The following is a 21,142-nucleotide window of genomic DNA, read 5'->3' as shown; positions in this document are numbered from 1 at the left end:
TCACGGTAACCTGTGACTTAGAGATGATCATTCCCATTTTTCTTTTCTTTCTTTTTTTTTTTTTTTTTAGACAGAGTCTCTCACCTTTGTTCATCCAGGCAGGAGTACAGTAGCAGCAATAGCTCACTGCAGCCTCAAGCTCCTGGGCTCCAGCAATCCTCCCTCCTGAGTAGCTGGGATTGCAGGCACAAGCCACCACACTCAGCCAATTTTTTTTTTTTTTTCTTTTTAGATGGAATTTTGCTATGTTGCTCAGGCGGGTCTCAAACTCCCGGGCTCAAGCAATCTGCCTGCCCCGGCCTCCCATAGTGCTGGGATTACAGGCATGAGCCACCCCACCCAGCCTATCAGCCCCATTTTTAAGACAGGGAAAGAAACTGAGAGGAGAGGTCACTTGCCAAGGCCTCTCAGCCAGGAAGCAGCAGAATCGGGAGGCAAACCAGTCTGACTCAAGCCCTTACTCATAGTCATCAGATTATTATATGAAACAGGGGTCTACAGAAAGCATGTGTGATGGCTAACCAATACGTACTAAATATTTCTCTCTGGCATGTATAGACTTTACATTCATGACAGCATAAACCAAATTAAAAAGCCTTCCTTGCCCCTCCATGGCCTTCCAAATAAAATCCAGTCTCTCTAAGGTAACTCACGAGGCCCCTCCAGGGTCTGACCTGCGTCTCCAGCTCTATTACCTGGAATAAGAACAAGGATGAAGGGTGTGTACATGGACTGCAGTTGTTGGTGGATTTTCTGTGCCTAGAAGACAGAAAAGGAGTCTCAGCATCATGGTGTGGGGTGTGAGATTGACAGGATCTCCGAGAGGACAGTCACTTCCGAGCACTTCAGAAGTCAATGACTTCTCAGTCCTCCGTTCTCCTCCCCTTCCCCATCTGTGGTCTGGAGTGTGATCACCTAGAAAAAGAGCTTTGGAACCATACAGACCAAGCTCAAATCTAGTTCTCTACCACTTCACAGCTGTGCAGTCTCAGGCAAGGTGCCGAGGCTCCTACGCCTCAGACGCCTGAGCCCTAAACAGGGATGACAACTCCCGCAGAGTGTATGTGAAGCTCGGGACACAGGGACCATCTCCACCTGGCAGGAGTCATTTCTCACAAATGACTCTCTCCATTGCCCTGAGACACCAAAACCGGTTAGAACCAGAATGACAGCCCCGCCCACATTTGTTTTTAACGTGTAAAGATGAAAGGCCCTCATGTTCTGATAGCATCTCGTCTCGCCACACACTGAAGTCTCCTCAAGGACCGCCTTTCACTGTGTCTAGCTTCGCATTCAACTCCTCAAGCAGACTGAACCATGACTCCTTTTTAGATGCTCTCTGCATAGGGAGGACAGATCCATATGCAGGACAGAATCTTGCTTCTCATGTTCAAGAAAACCCAGTAACTAATCTATCAGTTCTTCTGTGATTCAGTCTGCCAGGGTGTTCCGTAAAGAATCCTCTTCCCTCCCTACCATATGTCTGCACAAAGCGGGAGGGAGGGGTGGCAGGGTGCCAGGGTGGCAGGGTGCCAGCACACCGGCAGGCACTTCTGGTGATGCCTGGGGCTCCACTTCCTTTCTGATGGTAGAAGTAGGTGTCTTTTCTGGCAGCTGCTGCAGCTTGATGCAGGGGAGGAAGGGGCCACCCACCGATCACCTCTTCCTGACGCCATCTTTTTGACGTTCATGGAAGAGGTCTGTCTCAGAGCTCCCTGAGTTGACAATCTTTGGGCAGCCATCTCTATCCTTCTCCTGGCTGGATAATGGGCATCAGAGACTCCCACGGCCTCCACTGATCTCAGTGTCCCTGGTAAGAGCCATAGTTACACTCATCACATAAGTGTACCAGGGTGCAGGGACACACACAGCGGTCACAAATCACACACTTGCTGTCACGGTTTTCACACAGTCTTCCGATGGCAACACCACCCTGCCTGCAGCAAAAGATCAAATCCAGATAACATTTAGCCATAGCTCCCGCCCAGACTGACCACTTTCTAAAGCCAAGAAGCCCGCCTGGAGGCGGTGAATCATGCTTTATGCATAAGTAAGGGCCACAAGGCCTTGGCCACACACACCTCCCTTAGGGGGACTCAAATTTACTAGGTCCTGCTTTTGTGTCCACCGCTGTATTTGACACCTTATATAAACATCTCCACTGTTCCCCAAGAGGGCTCATCCTTTCCCCTGGTTTCTTCATTACGTATGTCTAACTTCCATCCTTCCTGCTTTGCTTGGACTTGCTTTTCCTTTGAGAGGAAGCTGCTGACCACAGAGTTCAGCAAGGAATGGGAGCCTCGAGGCTCGGAGGCTGCCCCCTGGAGACGTTGAACGAGAGGCAGCCCTGGATATGACGTAGACCTCCGCAAACCGGAGCTCCTGCCCTCAGTGCCTCAGCTTTAGGAAGCTGCTCCCCTCCTAGCTCCTGCGGCAGACAGGTAAGGTGTTCCTTTCTGCATGCCCCAACATCCCCACCCCAGTTTCCCTCTCCTCCCCTCTTGCCCACTGCTTTGGCTGGTGTGCCCCTGGCAACGAGGGAGGGCAAGTCCTTTTCCTGGTGGGTAGCCGGCTGGCTTCCTCCCAGCTCAGAGCCAAGCATGTCTGAGGTGCTCCCTAGGCTGGGAAGTCTTCCAGGGGCCTTTCCGCAAAAGTCTGCCAGAAACGGGCTCCTTCAAGCCTAAAGTTGAGCCTGTGGAGTGTGCAGAGTGCGGACGTGAAGGAATGTCATACCACCCTCTTGTGACAACTCTTCCTGGCCTGTGTTTTGCCACTTTTCCTCTTTCCCTGTCGACCACACCAGGTGAGGCCTCTTTCCCAGCAAACCGAAGCTCCCCTGGCAGCCCAGGAGGAGTCAAATTTTCTCCCCACACGTGTAAGTTATCTTCAAGCTCTCACAAGTAGAGACTCGCTGTGTCCAGATGGCCTCACCCCAGCTGCCCTTTTGTCCCACTGATGAACCAGCTGTTTAGCATTCTAAATAACTAGCTCCCTGATTGACAGACTGACCATTAAATTGACTTCCTGACTGATGGATCCTGATGGACCATCAGGATGGACTGTCTATCTGAGAAATTAATCCTGAGTAACTGACTGGCTGGTTGGCTGATTAAATATCTAAACACAAATCACTTGATTGACCTACTGGATTTCTAACTTATGTACTAACCGTAGGTAACTAAACATCTGACAAGCTTAAACTGACTGCCTCTTTTTTTTTTTTTTTTTTTTTTTGGGGGGGGACAGAGTCTTGCTTTGTTGCCTGGCTGGAGTGCAGTGGCGTGATCTTGGCTTACCGCAACCTCTGCCTCCCGGGTTCAAGCGATTCCCCTGCCTCAGCCTCCTGAGTAGCTGGGATCACAGGCATGCACCACCATGCCCAGCTAATTTTTGTATTTTTGGTAGAGACAGAGTTTCACCATGCTGGCCAGGATGGTCTCGTGATCCACCCGCGTCAGCCTCCCAAAGTGCTAGGATTACAGGCATGAGCCACCATACCCAGCCCTGACTGACTCTTTAACCAGCTGAATGACTGACTGGCCAGTGGAGGACCTGTAATAACTGATGTCTGGCTCCATAACTAAGGGTGACATACAGATGGGAGAAGAGGCTTCCCCTTCCTCACACTCCAACTCCTAGGGATATTGAGACCCTATTCTTCTTTTGAACCACTTGAAGGCTGCAGAAAGGGTGTTATGGTCGGAATATTGGTGAGCCCCCCAAATTCATATATTGGAAGCTAATACCTAATGTGATAGTATTAAGAGATGGGTCCTTTGGGGAAGTGATTAATTCACGAAGCCTCTGCCTCATGAATGGGCTTAGTGGCCTTATAAAAGGAGTTGAAGGGAGCTAACTTGGCCCTTCCACCATGTGAGGACACAGCTACAAGGCACCATCTTTGAAGCAGAGAGCAAGCCTTCACCAGTCCAGTCCTTGATCTTGGACTTCCTAGCCTCCAGAACTATAAACGATAAGATTTCTTCTGCTTATAAATTACCTAGTCTAAGGTATTTTGTTATAGCCACCTGAACGAACTAAGACAGAGGGCAATCAGGAAACTAATGTTCTGATCTCTTTCTGGTGAGGTTCTTCACCAGGGCTCCACAGATGGGTTTATTGAAACTTTCAAAACAGTGTGGATGTAAAGATGTGTGTTTATCCAGGAAGAGGGTTCACAACTTTCACTGGATTCTCGACAGAGTCCAGCACATGTAATATGTTCAGAACTACTGCTTTGGGAATAAAATCCTTAGCAAACACATTTCAGATAAGCAAAGCCCTTGTCTGAATTCAAGCCCCATTTCTTTCTCCCTCCCATGAAGCCAGAGTGGCAGGAAGATGACTGCGAAGAGTCAGAGAGCCCTTAGAGGAGGTGGATGTAGCAGGGAGAAAGGATAGAGGCTGAGCTGTTTGAAGAGATTTCCAGAGAGCCCTAAGGAAGTCAGCCTGGGTCCTTCCTGTCTGGAGGTCACACTTCGCCCTAGATAGACTTTTGCCTTTGTGTGGTGCCGGGAGTATGTGATCATGAGTTATGTGGCAGTGTAACACACCAGTGTGTCACAAGGGTGGGTGTAACTGAGCTGTGTGCATACGTGAATGAATGGCCTCTGGGTTTAGTGTGAGCATCTGAATGGTTTGGCCAACGGATGTGCACATGCATCCTTAACCATTGACCCTTCAAGTCTCTCAGTAAGTTAAGATAGGTTACGGAAAAGAATTTCACTAGGACAGAGTGTCTGTAGACATGCCTACAGCCCACACCAGAAATCTGGGAATCCTCAACTCGCCCCACTCCCTGATCCCTCCTCATCCACTTAATCAGCCTCTGTTACCTCGCCCTGGGCTACTGCTCGGCCTTCAGTGGCCTCCCCCGAAACCCTTCTGAACTGCAGCCACAGTGACGATGGTAAAATGACTTTTGGGTCACAGCGTGCCTCCCCTGAAGCGGACAACGGCTTTCCATTGCCGGGGGATACTGCCCATCTCCTCAGTCTGACTCGAGGGCTCTTTCGAGGTCGATTCTGGGGTCGTGAGGTCCCCGGCTTTGGGCGCGTCTCCCTCATACTCGTATTCCACACTCCAAGGTTTCCCCCTTGGATGCCTCGTTCTCTGGGGCCCTTTGGCACTGCCCCTGCGTCCCTATCACAGAGACTTCCACCTGCTGCCTAACGACCAGACGCAAAAGCGCCTGAGCCTGTCACATTCCATCCCATAAACTTTCCCCACCCGACCGGGAAGCCAGAGAGGCCACAGTTGGAGGGCGCAAGCCTCTTTCCCATGCCGCAGACCGGAAAACGGAAAGGCGCTGCGCACGGGGAACAGTAGGGACTACGACTCCCAGAAGTCTCTCGACAGGGACTAATTTCCCAGAAAGCCTCGCGCTGTTCCCACCCCGGAACTGCCTCTGCTTTCGAAAGCGGAAGGCTTGCCAACTCTGCAGGGGAGAGGGTTTCTGAAGAAATAAACAGATAGGCGGTTTCGCCGAGTCTCTACCTCCAGGGGTCGTTGGTGAGCCAGAGAAACCTTGACTTAAGAAGGAAGGGTCCTGGCCACAGCCCTTCCGCTGTTGCCTGTGTATTGCCCTGGTTCCCAGCACATCCTCTGTCGCGAGGCGAGCAGACAACCACTGGTAACTCAGTGTCTTCTACCAGACGGGTGCGTGAAGTCCAGGCTTCCCAGAGGTGCCTGTCTCTTCTCCCATGTTGCTCCATGTTGCCACATTTCCTATTCGGGTAGACCTGAGGAGGTCCCTGAGATCCTTTTAGGGAATCTGCAAGGTCAAAACACGTTTCACAGTAATACTAGGCTTTATTCGCATTTTTCAGTGTAGTGACATTTACGTTTAAAATCGCAGGTAAAACTACTGGCACCTTGGTGTGATTCAAGGCAGTGGCACCAAACTGTTTTGGCAGTGACTGCGTTTTTCGGCAGTAGACTTGCAGGGGAAGGGGATGGGAAAGCCAGTTCCACTTACTGTCCTTAATGAAGCTGTAAAAAGTATTCATGTTACTCCATTTTTAGCCTTGATTACATGCCATTTAACTATTTAGGGTGACAAATGGGAAGTGTGCGTAAAGCACGTCTGCTGCACACCAAGGTATTATGTCCTGAGGAAAAGCAGTTCTGTGCTTGGTTGAGTTGCTAGATGAACTAGATCTTTGTCCAAAAAACACCTCTTTTTTTTTTTTTTTCCATTGTATTTTGGCAAACTCTTTTCTTTTTACTTTAAGTTCTGGGATACATGTACAGAATGTACAGGTTTGTTACATAGGTATACATGTGCCATTGTGGTTTGCTGCACCTATCAACCTGTCATCTAGGTTTTGAGCCCCGCATGCATTAGGTATTTGTCCTAATGCTTTCCTTCCCCTTGCCCCCGCCCCCTGACAGGCCCCAAGGTGTGTCATTCCCTTCTCTGTGTTCATGTGTTCTCATCGTTCAGCTCCCACTTACGAGCGAGAACATGTGGTGTTTGGTTTTCTCTTCCTGCATTAGTTTGCTGAGGATGATGGCTTCCAGCTTCATCCCTGTCCCTGCAAAGGACATGATCTCATTCTTTTTTGTGGCTGTAATGTATTCCATGGTATATACGTACCACATTTTCTTTATCCAGTCTATCATTGATGGGCATTTGGGTTGGTTCCAAGTCTTTGCTATTGTAAACAGTACTGCAACAAATATACATGGAAAACACCTCTTTTACTTGATCAACTGATAGTATGATTACTTGGACCTGGGTATTTGATAGACATTTTCAAGAAAATTAAGTAAGCTAATCACTTCAAGGGAAACAACTGACATTATTTGAGGCCAATGAAAAAATTTGAGTTTTCAAGAAAAATTTTAGAATTTTGAAAAACATATCTCAGATGGGCATGGTGGCTCACTCCTGTAATCCTAACACTTTGGGAGGCCAAGGCAGACAGATTGCTTGAGGTCAGAAGTTCGAGACTAGCCTGGGTAACATGGCAAAACCCCATCTCTTAAAAAAAATTACAGAAATTAGCTGAGCATGGTGACATGTGCATATGGTCTCAGCTGAGGCTGAGACAGGAGGATCACTTGAACCTGGCATGTCAAGGCTGCAGTGAGCCATGTTTGTGCCACTGAACTCCAGCCTGGGCAACAGAGTAAGACCCTGTCTCAGAAAAGAAAAAGAAAACTATCTGCCACCATGAGCTTAACAACATCCCAATACTTAAGAGGTTTTTCTGATGAGCTTGGTCATGGTATTAACAAATGTGATTTTTAAAAATACCGAATAATGAAATGTGCCAACATTTGGACGATCTGCATAACTCCATGTATTATATATCTACTGTTACATAACAAATTATCCCAAAACATAGCGACTTAAAACAACAAGGCCAGGCACGGTGGCTCACGCCTGTAATCCCAGCATTTTGGGAGGCCAAGGCAGGGGGATCACGAGGTCAGGAGTTTGAGACTAGCCTGGTGAAGGTGGTGAAATCTCATATACTAAAAATACGAAAATTAGCTGGGTATGGTGGCAGGTGCCTGTAATTCCAGCCAGTCAGGAGGCTGAAGCAGGAGAATCACTTGAACCCAGGAGGCAGAGGTTGCAGTGAGCCGAGATCATGCCACTGTACTCCAGCCTGGGTGACAGAGCGAGACTCCATTTCACAAAAAATAAATAAATACATCTATCATACAGTTTCTATGGGTCAAGAATTTGATCAGGTGGTTCTGACTTCAGGTTTCTCCTGAAGTTGCAGTCAACGTGTCTGCTGGCTGTTGTCATCTGAAGGATTAACTGGAGACAGAGGATCTGCTTCCAAGATGCCTTACATACATGGCTGTTAGCAGGAAGCCTCATTTCCTTGTTGGTTGTTGGCAGGAGGCCTGAGTTCCTCACCACATGGACCTCTCCAAAGGGCTTTCAGTATCTTCACAACATGACAGCTAGCTTCTCCCAGAGCAAGTGATCTGAGAGAGAGAGAGAGCACAGTGGAGCCCTCAGTGTCTTTTATAATCTACCCTTAGAAGTCATGCTTTGTAATTTCCACCACATTCTTTTTTTTTTTTTCAATTATAAATTCTGGGGTGCATGTATAGAACATGCAGATTTGTTACATAGGTATACACATGCCATGGTGATATGCTGCACCCATCAACCTGTCATCTACATTATGTATTTCTCCTAATGTGATCCCCTCCCCTAGTTCGCCACCCCACTGACAGTCCCCACTGTGTGATGTTCCACTCCCTGTGTCCATGCGTTCTCATCGTTTAGCTCCCACTAATGCATGAGAACATGCGGTTTGATTTTCACCACATTCTATTGATTAGAAGTGTTACCAGAAAGGGGTCCTGATCCAGACCCCAAGAGAGGGTTCTTGGATCTTGTGCAAGATGGAATTTGGGGTGAGTCTATAAAGTGAAAACAAGTTTATTAAGAAAGTGAAGAAGTAGGCCGGGTGCTGTGGCTTATGTCTGTAATCCCAGCACTTAGGGAGGCCGAGTAGAGCAGATCATTTGAGGTCAGGAGTTAGAGACCACCCTGGCCAACGTGGCGAAACCTAATCTCTACTAAAAATACAAAAATTAGCTGGACATGATGGCACACACCTGTAATTCCAACTATTTGGAAGGCTGAAGCACAAGAATTTCTTGAACCCAGGAGGTGGAGGTTGCAGTGAACCAAGATGGCACCACTGCACTCCAGCCTGGGAGACTCTGTCTCAAAAAAAAAAAAAAAAATGAAGTAATAAAAGAACAGCTACTCCATAGGCAGTTTTAAGTAAAGGAATAAAATAATGCTACTTCCTTGCAGTTGCTCATTTTTGTGGTTATTTCCTGATTATATGCTAAACAAGGGGTGGATTATTCTTGCCTCCCCCTTTTAGAGTATACAGGGCAACTTCCTGACATTGCACTGGTGGGAGTGTAGCAGAGAGGATGACCAGAGGTCACTCTCAGTGCCATTTTTGTTTTGGTGGGTTGTAGCCAGCTTCTTTGCTGTAACCTGTTTTATTAGCAATGTCTTTACAACCTGTATCTTGTGCTGACTTCCTGTTTTATCCTGTGACTTAGAATGCCTAACCTCCTGGGAATGCAGCCAGTAGGTCTCAAGCCTTATTTTACCCAGCCCCTGTGTAAGATGGAGTTGCTCTGGTTCAAACCCCTCTGATGGAAGCAAGCTGCTATGCATAGCCCACAATCAAAGACAGGGAAATTAAGCTCCACCTCTTTTTTCCCCTCCTGAGATGGAGTCTTGCTCTGTCACCCAGGCTAGAGTACAGTGGCACCATCTCAGCTCACTGCAACCTCTGCCTTCTGAGTTCAAGCAATTACCCTGCCTCAGCCTCCTGAGTAGCTGAAATTACAGGTGCCCACCACCACACCTGGCTAATTTTTTGTATTTTTAGTAGAAACAGGGTTTCACCACGTTGGCCAGGCTGGTCTCAAACTCCTGACCTCAAAATCCGCTTGCCTCAGCCTCCCAAAGTGCTGGGATTATAGGCGTGAGGCACCACACCTGACTGGCCTAAGCTCCACCTCTTAAACTGAGGAGTGTCAAAGAATATGTGGACATATTTTAATACCACTACACTTAGTGAGCCAGTATTTTATTTATGATGGTACAAAACCATGATGCATGGGTAAAAAAGAAAAATCTATTCCAATTGCAAGACAGTCCAGTGGATTTTTAATGTAATAATAAGTTATTCCACTTTGCTTCTAATTATTAACAAGCTATACATTTGTTGAGTTTTGATGTAGTGTCCAAGAATAATATTCACAATTGCCTGAAAAGCTGTTAAAATAATCTCCCCATTTCCAACTACCTATCTCTGTTAGGTCAAATTTTCTGCATATACTAAATTTTCTGCATATAACTAAAGCATCAGAATAGACAGGAATGTAGAAGCTGAGAACCCAGCTGTCATTTATTAAGCCAGACAGTTAAATAGATTTGCAAAAGAAAAATTTGATATATTGGGCCTGAATGTGCATTGTTTGCTCTAAATTTTTTTTGTACATTTCGTAGCTTCCTCAGTCTGTCTCTACAACCTATTTGTGACTTTTTTTTTTTTTTCCAACAGATGGGGTCTTGCTCTGTCACCCAGGTGGTGGGGCAGTGATACAATCGTAGCTTACTACAGCCTTGAACTCCTGGGCTCAGGCAATCCTCTTGTCCCATCATCCTACTGAGTAGCTGGGATTACAGGTGCATGTCACCATCCCTGGCTAATTCTTTTCTATTTTTTAGAGATGGGGTTTCACTACGTTGCCCAGGCTGGTCTCAAACTCTGACCTCAAATGATCCTCCTGAGTTGCTGGAATTACAAGTGTGAGCCACCACACCTGTTTTTGTAACCTGAGAGCCTCCAGAACTCCAGCCACATATACAATGTCAGTAGATTCTGGTGCAGTCTCTCTCTCACCTAGGGTCAGACAAGATATCAAAATTTGTTATACATATATATACATCATCTGCCAGATTCTCTCACCAACAGCCTCATGAATAGATGTATACTGGGGTTGCGGCCACACCCTGACTCCACTTTCAACCACTTTAGGAACTCATCTGAGCACCTTCTGAATGGAATCCCACAAGAGGCATAAAGGCAGCCTCACTACACCATGGTTGAATGAGTGGACCTGCTCCCATTGTGACCACCTGACGTGGTTCCAGGGTCCCTTCCTCTCACCAAAGAGCCTTGGTGCTAGGAAAACAAGATTACTTTCCTTTCCTCTCTCTTAACTCTTAGAAATTCATAAATCAAGGACAAGTTTCCTTCTATTAATGTAACTTTTATAAATCCATAAACCTGATACAGGTTGACTATTCTTATCCCAAAATCTGAAACCCAAAATGCTCCAAAATCTGAAACTTTCTGAATGCCCACATGATGCTCAAAGAAAATGCTCCCTGGGCATTTTGGATTTTGGATTTTCAGGTTAAGGATGCTAAACTGGTAAGTATAATGCAAATATTCAAAAATCTGAAAAAATCCAAAATATTCCTGGTCCCAAGCATTTTGAATAAGGTACATGAGCTATAATAAAATTATTTTTATTTATTTATTTTTTATAAATAGTGTCTTTCTCTGTCACCTAGGCTGGAATGCAGTGGTGTAATCAGAGCTCACTCTAGCCTCAATCTCCTAGGCCCCAGTGATCCTCCCACCTCAGCCTTCTGAGTGGCTAGACATACAGGAGAGTGCCACCACACCTAGGTCCTGTGATAAAATTAGAGAATTAAATAATTCAATTAACAAGATTAGTAGATACTTAAACAATATTTGGGCTTTGCCAACTTGGAAGACAGGGCATGACTATTAGGTAAGCACACACAAAAAAATGCCTGCTACAATTGCCTATATATATTTAAGTAATTTCCACAATAAAATATATAGCCTATGTGATTAAAGAAGGAAGGAAATAAAGATAATGAATATGAGGGGAAAATGGACATATCAAGCTAAGAAATGTAGTCATATTTTGAGGTATTTGAGAAGATATGCTGGTAAAATAGACTCATTTGCTAAAAGCCAATTCAATGATTAACCAATTCACCACATTTACTTGCTCCTTTTACCTATTTGTGAGGTTGTTGGCAATTCATACTGGATGGAATTCTTTTAAAAGTTTTTGAACATTTCTGCAAAATATTTGCTGGCCAGTATTCCCATATGTCTGAATAACAGCATTTTAAGGAATATTCAATCTGTCTCAGCCCAGTTAGTTAGAAAATAAGGTATATGTAAAAGAAAAATATTCACAAGATCAATAAAAAATAAATCAGTAAGAAAAAGGCAGCCCAATTGAAAAATGGACAAAGAATATTAACAGGCTGTATTAGTCTGTTTTCATACTGCTGATAAAGACATACCCAAGACTGGACAATTTACAAAAGAAAGAGGTTTAATGGACTTATAGTTCCATATGTCTGGGGAGGCCTTGCAATCATGGCTGAAGACAAGGAGGAAAAAGTCATGTCCTACATGGATGGTAGCAGGCAAAGAGAGAGCTCATGCAGGGAAACTCCACTTATAATACTGTTATATCTCCTGAGACGTATTCACTATCATGAGAACAGCATGAGAAAGACCTGGCTCCCATGATTCTGTTACCTCCCACCAAGTCCCTTCCACAACAAATGGGAATTTAAGATGAAATTGGGTGGGGACACAGAGCCAAACCACATCATTTCACCCCTGTCCCTTCCCAAATCTCATGTCTTCACATTTCAAAACCAACAATTCCTTCTCAATAGTCCCCCAAAGTAATCACCCGTTTCAGCATTAACTCCAAAGTCCACAGTCCAATGTCTCATCTGAGACAAGGCAAGTCCCTTCCACCTATGAGCCTGTAAAATCAAAAGCAAGTTAGTTATTTCCTAGATACAATGAGGGTATAGGCATTGGGTAAATACAGCCATTCCAAATGGGAGAAATTGGCCAAAACAAAGGAGCTACGGGCCCCATGCAAGTCTGAAATCCAGCAGGGCAGTCAAATCTTAAAGCTCTAAAATGATCTCCTTTGACTCTATGTCTCACATCTGGGTCACACTGATGCAAGAGGTGGGATCCCATGGTTGTGGGCAGCTCCACCTCTGTGGCTTTGCAGTTTATAGCCTGCTTCCCATCTGTTATCACAGGTTGGCATTGAGTATCTGCAGCTTTTCAGGTGCATGGTGCAAGCTGTTGGTGGATCTGCTATTCTGGGGTTTGGAGTATGGTGGTCTTCTTCTTACAGCTCCACTAGGCAATGCCACATTAGGGGGGTTGTGTGGGGGTTCCTACCCCACATTTCCCTTCTGCACTGCCATAGCAGAGGTTCTCCATAAGGGTCCCACCCCTGCAGCAAACTTCTTCCTGGACATCTAGGTGTTTTCAAACATCCTCTGAAACTAGGCAGAGGTTCCCAAACCCCAGTTCTTAACTTCTGTGCACTCACAGGCTCAACACCATGTGGAAACTGCCAAAGCTTGGGGCTGGCACCCTCTGAAGCCACAGCCCAAGCTCTACACTGGCACCTTTTAGCCACAGCTGGAGCAACTGGAACACAGGGCACCAAGTCCCTAGGCTGCACACAGCATGGGGACCCTGGGCCCAGCCCACAACACCAATTTTTCCTCCTAGGCCTCTAGGCCTATGATGGGAGGGGCTGCTGTGAAGACCTCTGACATACCCTGGAGGCATTTTCCCCATTGTCTTGGGGATTAACATGTGGCTCCTTGTTACTCATGTAAATTTCTGAAGTGGGCTTCAATTTCTCCTCAGAAAATTGGATTTTCTTTTCTGTCGCATTGTCAAGATGCAAATTTTCCAAACTTTTGTGCTCTGCTTCCCTTATAAAACTGAATGACTTTAACAGTGCCCAAGTCACCTCTTGAATGCTTTACTGCTTAGAAATTTCTGCTACTGGATACTCTAAATCATCTCTCTCAAGTTCAAAGTTTTACAGATCTCTACAGCAGAGGCAAAATGCTGCCAGTCTCTTTGCTAAAGCATAACAAGAGTCACCTTTGCTCCAGTTCCCAACAAGTTTCTCTTCTCCGAGACCACCTTAGCCTGGATTTCATTGTCCATACTGTTATCAGCATTTTAGTCAAAGCCATTCAGCAAGTCCCTAGGAGGTTCCAAACTTCCCACATCTTTCTGTCTTCTTCCAAGCCCTCCAAACTTCCAATCTCTGCCTGTTACCCCATACCAAAGTCACTTCCATATTTTCAGGTTTGGTTTCACATTGCCCCTACTCTACTGGTACCAATTTACTGTATTAGTCCATTTTCACACTGCTAGTAAAGACATAACCAAGACTGGGAAATTTACGAAAGAAAAGGTTTAATGGACTTAGAGTTCCACATGGCAGGGGAGACCTCACAATCATGGCTGAAGGCAAGGAGGAACAGATCACATCTTATATGGATGGTAATAGGCAAAGAGAGAGCATGTGCAGGGAAACTCCCCTTATAATGCCATCAGATCTCATGAGACTTACTCACTGTCATGAGAGCAGCATGGGAAAGACCTACCCCCTTGATTCTATTACCTCCCACCAAGTCCGTTCCATAACACATGAGAATTCAAGATGAGATTTGGGTGATGACACAGCCAAACCATATTACAGGCAATTACAGAATCAGAAACACAATTGGCCAACCAACATATAACAGCATTTTTCAACATTACTAATATTCAAAACAAAAACAAAAACAAAAAAGTAGCAGTAAGATATTTATTTTCACAAAGCACATTATCAGATAGTTAAAGAGTAATAGCGTTATTGAAGATATTTCTGAGATCAAGCCTTTTCATTGAGTTTAATGTTGATGTACATATAAACTGGTACAGCATCTGTGGTAGGCAATTTGGCCCCCTTTGTCCAAATTAAAATGCAGGTGTACGCTTTGAGATAGTGAGGAGCTGGGGAAGAGTGGGAGGAGCTAGGGGAATGGACGCAATGGGAGATACTAAAGGACAGGAATGTAAAGGGAGCAATGTGTGATGCCAGGGGGGATTTGGAAGAACCAGGATTGATTGGGAGAAGGGGAGAGGAGCTTAAAGGCACTTAGAGGGATTGGCGGAAATAAAAACAAATGAGAGGGATTGAAAACTGAAGAAACTTAGAGGTACACGAAGAGAAGGGGTGGAACTGGCAGGGACTACACGTGTGAAGTGGAAACAACTGGTGTTCAGCCGATTGACCTAGAGCCACTGGCAAAAGGGACCTGTTCATGTTGACCAGGGCCCCTCAGGAGAATGAGGTTTGTTGGCAAACAGGAAGCATTGATTTTCAGGGTGGTACTAACTGTGCCTTGCAGAGTTCTTTTACTTCCTCTCATCTTGACTCTATTATTACATTGTATTTTGCTTCTACAAAGCAGCCTGAGCTCTTTGAAGACTCCTTAGTCTGAAGCCTCTGATGGCCAATGGTCTGCTGTTTCCCATGTGCTCCTGAGGTTCAAAATGGACGTTTCAGCTGCTTCTAATAGAAACTCATTATGTCTCTCATAAAACTCAGGAAGCTGTCCCAGATCCTGGGAGGTCATGAAAAGAGGCTCACTCTGCAGTCGAGTGCAGGTACACATAAGGCATGCAGGTCCCAAAACTCCCCCACTTCTCTCTTAGTATGAAGTGGTCATTCTCTTAACAAGTAGAGGATCCTGTGGTCACTGGCTTCCTTAGTGGTTCATGCAGTTGTCCACACAGTGAATCATAAGGCAATCAGAGAGCAGTAATGTGCAAAGAGAGGCTGTCATGTGCTGAATTGTATCTCCTCAACATTTATAGATTGAAGCCCTAGTCTCCAGTACCTCAGGAGATGACAGTATTTGGAGGCAGGGCTTTTAAAGATGCGGTTAAATTAAAATGAAACCATTAGGGCAGTCCCTAATCCAATATGCCTGGTCTCCTTATAAGAAAAAGAAACTCGTACACAGAAGAGACACACTAGGGATGTGGATGCACAGAGTAAAGTCCATGTGAACAGGCAGCAAGAAAGTGGCCGTATGCAAGCCAAGAAGAGAGGCCTCAGAGGAAGCCAGCCCTGCCAACACTTTGATCTTGAACTTGCAGCTTCCAGACTGTGAGAAAATAATTTTTTGTTGTTTAAGTCACCCAGTCTGTGGCGTTTTGTTATGACAGCCCTACCAGAGGCTTGAAAACCTAAAGTCTAGGGGCCCTGGGAAAATAAAAGTTAATTCAAGTCCTCCTGTTAACTGTTATTAGGAACTAAGTGCCTTCTTTAAGTATGGAAGAGGCCCCAGCTACACTCCCATACCCACTTTTACTTTTTGTTTAGGAGTATGGAGCTTGCTCTTACATAGCCCTAAAAGTTCCTAAATTGAGCCGGTTGCCAACAGTAAGGTGGTAAAGAATTAGGCTGGGTCTTTTAGTTATCATATCTTCTACCCCTGCTAAAGGATTGTAGATTCAAAAAAAAAAATTCAGTTCAGATCCAAGTAAGTAATTTCCATACTAGTTCTAAATAATTAATTGGAATTCACTAGTTAACAGTACAAACTGTATTTTTCAAGAAGACTGAACTATTCATGGTAGATTAGTTTTAAACAGTCTTTTCCCATAGGAAGAGCTAAGTGAAGACAAAACAACAACAACAACAACAACAACAAAAAAAAAAAAACACCTACTTTGGAAAGATTCTTGAGACCCTTGTCCAACCAAAAGTTCACTTCCTCAGGCATATTTTCTGTCAGTTTCCTTGGAAGCATTAGAGAATTAGATTGCCTCTGCTCTGAGATCCCAAGGAACCTTGTGTCAGAAACCTCAACCCACAGTATTTTAATTAGTTGGGTATAACCCTGCATTTCCTATTAGACTGGAAGCTCCAAGAGGAAAGGGATTGTGTCTTATTTATCAAGTTATATTCAATAGTATCTAGATTTAAAAAGGAGGCTAGGCACAGAGGCTCATGCCTGTAATCCCAGCACCTTAGGAGGCTGAGACAGGCAGATCACTTGAGGTCAGGAGTTCAAGACCAGTCTGGCCAACATGGTGAAACAACATCTCTGCTAAAATATAAAAGTTAGCTAGGCCTGGTGATTTGTGCCTGTAGTCCCTGCTACTTGAGAAGCTGAGGCAGGAGAATCACTTAAACCCAGGAGGCAGAGGTTGCAGTGAGCTGAGATGGCAACACTGCACTCTAGCCTGGGCAACAGAGTTAGACTCTGTCTCAAAAAAATAAAATAAACAGGAGAATGAATGAATGACTGAATGAATGAAATCATGATAGTCCATGTCTATAGCACATGGCTTCCAAATGGACAAGAAGACCAGTCAATCATCCATCCACTCATCCCATCAGTGCTTATGACACAGTGATAAATCCTTCCTCCCTAGCTTTTCCAGACTCTTCAAGGACAATCACTCTTCTACAAGTAGTTATTTATCCTGTACCCTTCTGTTTTGTCTGAATTAACAAATAATATTTTCCCTGATTTTATCCACAAAGAGGCCCCTTACTCTCACTATTAAACTGTCTTCAAATCACAATACAGCATGAATTATTTCTGGGAGAGTCTTCTAGAAGAAACGTGTTCTCCGTAAACTATGATGCCTGTAATCTACACCTCCTGATCTGGCCTCCAGGTGTTTAATCCATCTCAGTTTTGGGTTTGCTCACCTCTGTCCACTGACTGCACTTACTACACATTCTGAATGGGCTGTTACACCCCCAATTCCAATTCTTCATGTTAGAGATTTGAGTAGGGTCATAAAGATTGATAGGTATCAATTAAACCCAAAGGACAATGGGTAAATACGGAGACTGGGAAAGCCAGGGACTTGAGCTCAATTTTTAGAGGTCAAAAACAGTAAAGAAATCTGAAATTCAAGAAGCTGATTCCTAGGCAAGTGCAGACATCCAAGGGTGTCATGTTCCCTGTTAAGGCAGGACTGGAGGCCTCAGTATAGATGAGCCCGAGCCTAAAGATATCGATGCTTATATGGTCTTACTGACCTGAGAGAAAGATTAAAGAGGGATGCAACCTCAGACTAGCAAAAGGTTGAAGGGGTGGGTTCTTTGGTCCCTGGTATTCCAAAGAAACTAGCCAAACTCAGCAGATGCAAGTTTCAACATTGTCTTTTTCTTTGTATAATCCCTATCTACATTCCAGTTTATTTTTCAACATGCCCCCTGCCTGTTGCTGAATTTTAAGCTTCATGAGGGCATGTTCACTGCTGTATCGCCAGCACCATCACCTAGAACAGTGGTTATCACCAAGCATTTGCTGAATCGATTAGCAACAGATGCATATATGGGTAGATGGAGGTGTGAACAAATCTGTTTCCATCCGTTGTACAGTGCATACTCCTAGTCCCCATGATGATTTGTGATTCTCTCTGTGATAGGTCCCATTGTCCAGCCACCTGCCTCTTGGTAACTCTGAAGGCCCTTAGTCATTTGGCTCAAAAGCCCTAGCTTTGGAGACTAGCTTCTTATTAACTAAGCCATTGCACCACTTGCTCTTGTAGCCTTAAATTAATTTGAGTTAATTCTTAACTGTTTCCCTTCTGTACATATGTCACTTAATGGTTTGCCTTTATCTGATTGTCTCCAATTCTTCCTCTGCATTTGTGGTTTTCTACAGAAGCCCTCTAGCCAAGGCCTCAGGCAGCCCTACCAGATGAATATGGGCCCTTGAGTTTTCTAGGAGGTCTATTCTGCTTCCCTGGGTCTCATCCAACTGATATCCATCTAAACATTCCCACCCAGGGTTATTTATGCTAGAGGAAGAAGAATGCCCTTTCCAGAGCCAGTTCTTGGGGAAAAGAGGAACTGTTGATACAACCAGAGCCGGAAAAGAAGATTACTCTGTAACAGCTAAAGGTTAGTGACATACTTTTTCTCCAACTTAATGAAAGCTGTCTACATTTGCTTTCTTTCCCATGAATTCCACTAGTGTATTTTCTCCAAATGACCCTTGGAACAAACAGATAGGAAAGATTTCAAATCAATAGAATCAGCTTCATGGAGACCAAGAGTTTATCTATTATTGATTTCCCAGCATTCAGCATAGTGCCTAACACGTCAATGCTCAATAAATAATTGATGAAGAAAGAAAAGAAAGACAGGAGGAAAGGAGGGAGGAAGAGAAAGAAAAAGGGATTGGAGATGGGTATGAATGCAGAAAGTGTCCATCTGTTATTCAGCTATCATGTGATGATAACAGTCTTGTTTTCAAAGTTGATTGGGTATATTACCCCTGCTATCTGGAATCAATAAAGCAATTTAAGTCACTTTGTAAAATGAAGAGTATATTTATAAAGATAAAATAATAGTAGACAAGCAGAATAACAACAGAAAAGGGTATTCTTTGAAAGTTAGGTGTAAACAGCAGTGATCATGCTATAAGATAAATTCAAAACTCTAACATTAACAGCCATTTGTTCTGTGTCTATGACAGTTCTCAAAAGTGAATTAAAACAGTGAAGAACTTTATTTTGGTGGATAAACAGGTGTTTTGTGGATAAATGCAAGCTGATCATGGTGGTGATAGAATTGACTACAACTGGTCCATGTGGTATTTAGAAAAGGTCAACTAATCAGGAACAGTGCAATGAGGAAATTTACAAATATCTAAGCTTCCTGCCATTGAGCAAAATTAACCACATAGTGATTTAGCAAAGGCTCAAAAATATTTAATTGTCTATCGAGGAAAAACATCTCAGTGCAGGGAAAAAAAGATTAAGAAAATTAGCATTTTTTAAGTATAATCTTCCATTTATTTGAGATCATACATTGACACACTTCAGGTCCAGCAAGCCAACTTTAAGTGACATACACTATACATGGCAAAATAACCCACACACAGTGGAGATAAAAGCAGGTAATTAAATATAATTTGTACAGAGTCAGGCTCTTATGACTAAGGGATCTTTTCTGCAGCAGCCCGGGTTGCAACATGTATTAAAGTCCTCAAGGTTAGGAAAAGTTACTATATTTGTATATTTCCTTAATTTGAGAAAAATAAAATGCAACCTAGGAGAAAATGTAAAAACAGCTCCAAAGCAAATTCAGAAAAACCTCCCTTTTAACACTAGCTTAGCAAAGATTGTATTAGTGAAGCATATAGTTTGGTGAGTTGAAGTGTTTGCTAGACTAATTTAGACTACCATGGTTAGCACAGCTGTATAAAAGACAAACCAACAAACAGACACTGTTGGTAATAGAAGCAGACCATGGCTGCTGATTACCAAAACAAATAAATGTACCATCTTAGTTGCTGTGGGTTATTCCTAAAGTTATAAGATGATTCAGGCTTTACCTGTACAATCAGTTTTACTTGTGAAACTGACTAATGAAAGTGTCTAGTGAGTCCCAAACTTCAGCCAGTATAATTTTTGCCCCGTCTTTTACCAACCGTGCTGCTATTTAACATGTTTTTTCTTTAATAAAAAAAAAATTTAACTTAACATTTTTTAAACTCAGTGGACATTACTATCTAAAATCATCTCGAAGAGGCATTCTTTGGAAAACATGCCATTACGAAAGTAATAACAATAATAATGGTAAGTTAAGACTATTTCAAAGTAATTCTGTGAGATAGAGACATACTGATAGAGAAGAAATTGGAATCCTTAGAGCTCGTGGGAAAATGTTGAGGTAAATCATCTGCTCAGATTACAGTTTGCTCTTTGCAGCTTTATTTAAGAAGCAAGTTAATGTTTACATGACATTGAACTTCAAAGTGCAGGCAATAAGGAGGAAAAGAGAATGACAGAAAAGCAGTTAATGTGTGTTTCCTCCTTGCTCCGCCCAAGCCATGGAGAGGCAGAGGGAGTTGCAGGGGAGCAGGGTGGGGGACAGGAAACAGCCACTGGAGGGAAACAAAGCAGGGGGTTAAGGTTTTATCTTATCAGAGTGCAGTAATGTTTTATTAAGTTGTAAACGTTTATCGTGCTAAGAGGCAAGTACTGTGTTTCCTAACTCACATGACAATTATTCTTGTTGGAGTTTCAGTATCTTTAAAAAATAATCCTTTTCTCGGCAGTCTTGGTGTGAAACTCTGTGCCTTAATTCTCTTTGAAGTGATGCAGTCCTTGATCATGTTGTGTTTTCACAATGATACTCTTGGTTCATAGGAACAAAGTGTTGTTTTTGGAACAAAGTAAGACTTTATCTATAACACAATGAAAAGATCCTCTGCATCCTTATTCTTTTCAAGTACTTCCTTTCCAATTCATTCCTCTTAAGAGGGGTGGTGTCACTTATTCCTGACTTTTCAGTTAGGCCATGCTCATTCATGGCACCAGCAGGGCAAACGAAGGGTGAGGCTTTGCCAGATGGACCCCTGGATGAGGTGGCATCCTTCTAGGCTCCTTCAAAGGGGACCTCCATGCCTCAAGGGAAGTCCCTTTACCTGCATTTTAAAATCTTGTGATGAGTTTTTGAGGTGTGTGTAAGTTGATACATTTAGAAATATTAAGTACCAAAAAAGGTCCCTTTAAAGTCAGGCTCTGTAGTTGACAGGCCTATGTGTTCTTAAAAGGGTGTCTGAAAGAAAGGCAAAGAAGCTGAAGAGACGTTCTTTTCAAATGAAAAGGCAGGGTGAGATTTTAAAAGCTAACTGCCTCTTTCTTCAAGGAGGTGAGGCATAACTCCCCACTCCTTAAACGTGAGCCGCACATAGACTTCCTTCCAA

At 43.9% G+C, this 21,142-nt stretch overlaps 1 protein-coding gene and 1 pseudogene across 1 annotated transcript in view; one reads left to right on the top strand and one right to left on the bottom strand.

Moving 5' to 3' along the window:
• Nucleotides 1-1,656: 1,656 nt before the first annotated feature.
• LOC101050314 (PHD finger-like domain-containing protein 5A pseudogene) lies at nucleotides 1,657-1,975 on the bottom strand (annotated as a pseudogene).
• Nucleotides 1,976-18,077: 16,102 nt separating this feature from the next.
• Nucleotides 18,078-21,142, top strand: part of ZBTB38 (zinc finger and BTB domain containing 38) — a 131,721-nt gene continuing 128,656 nt past the window's right edge. Inside the window, exon 1 of the mRNA XM_074405819.1 lies at nucleotides 18,078-18,327. The gene's annotated coding sequence lies outside the window, so the exon portion shown is untranslated. The remainder of the gene's footprint in view (nucleotides 18,328-21,142) is intronic.

This window comes from Saimiri boliviensis, chromosome 9 (genome assembly GCF_048565385.1).
Source record: "Saimiri boliviensis isolate mSaiBol1 chromosome 9, mSaiBol1.pri, whole genome shotgun sequence".
In the NCBI taxonomy this organism is placed as follows: Eukaryota; Metazoa; Chordata; class Mammalia; order Primates; family Cebidae; genus Saimiri; species Saimiri boliviensis.
This window is presented reverse-complemented; position numbering and strand designations above follow the sequence as displayed.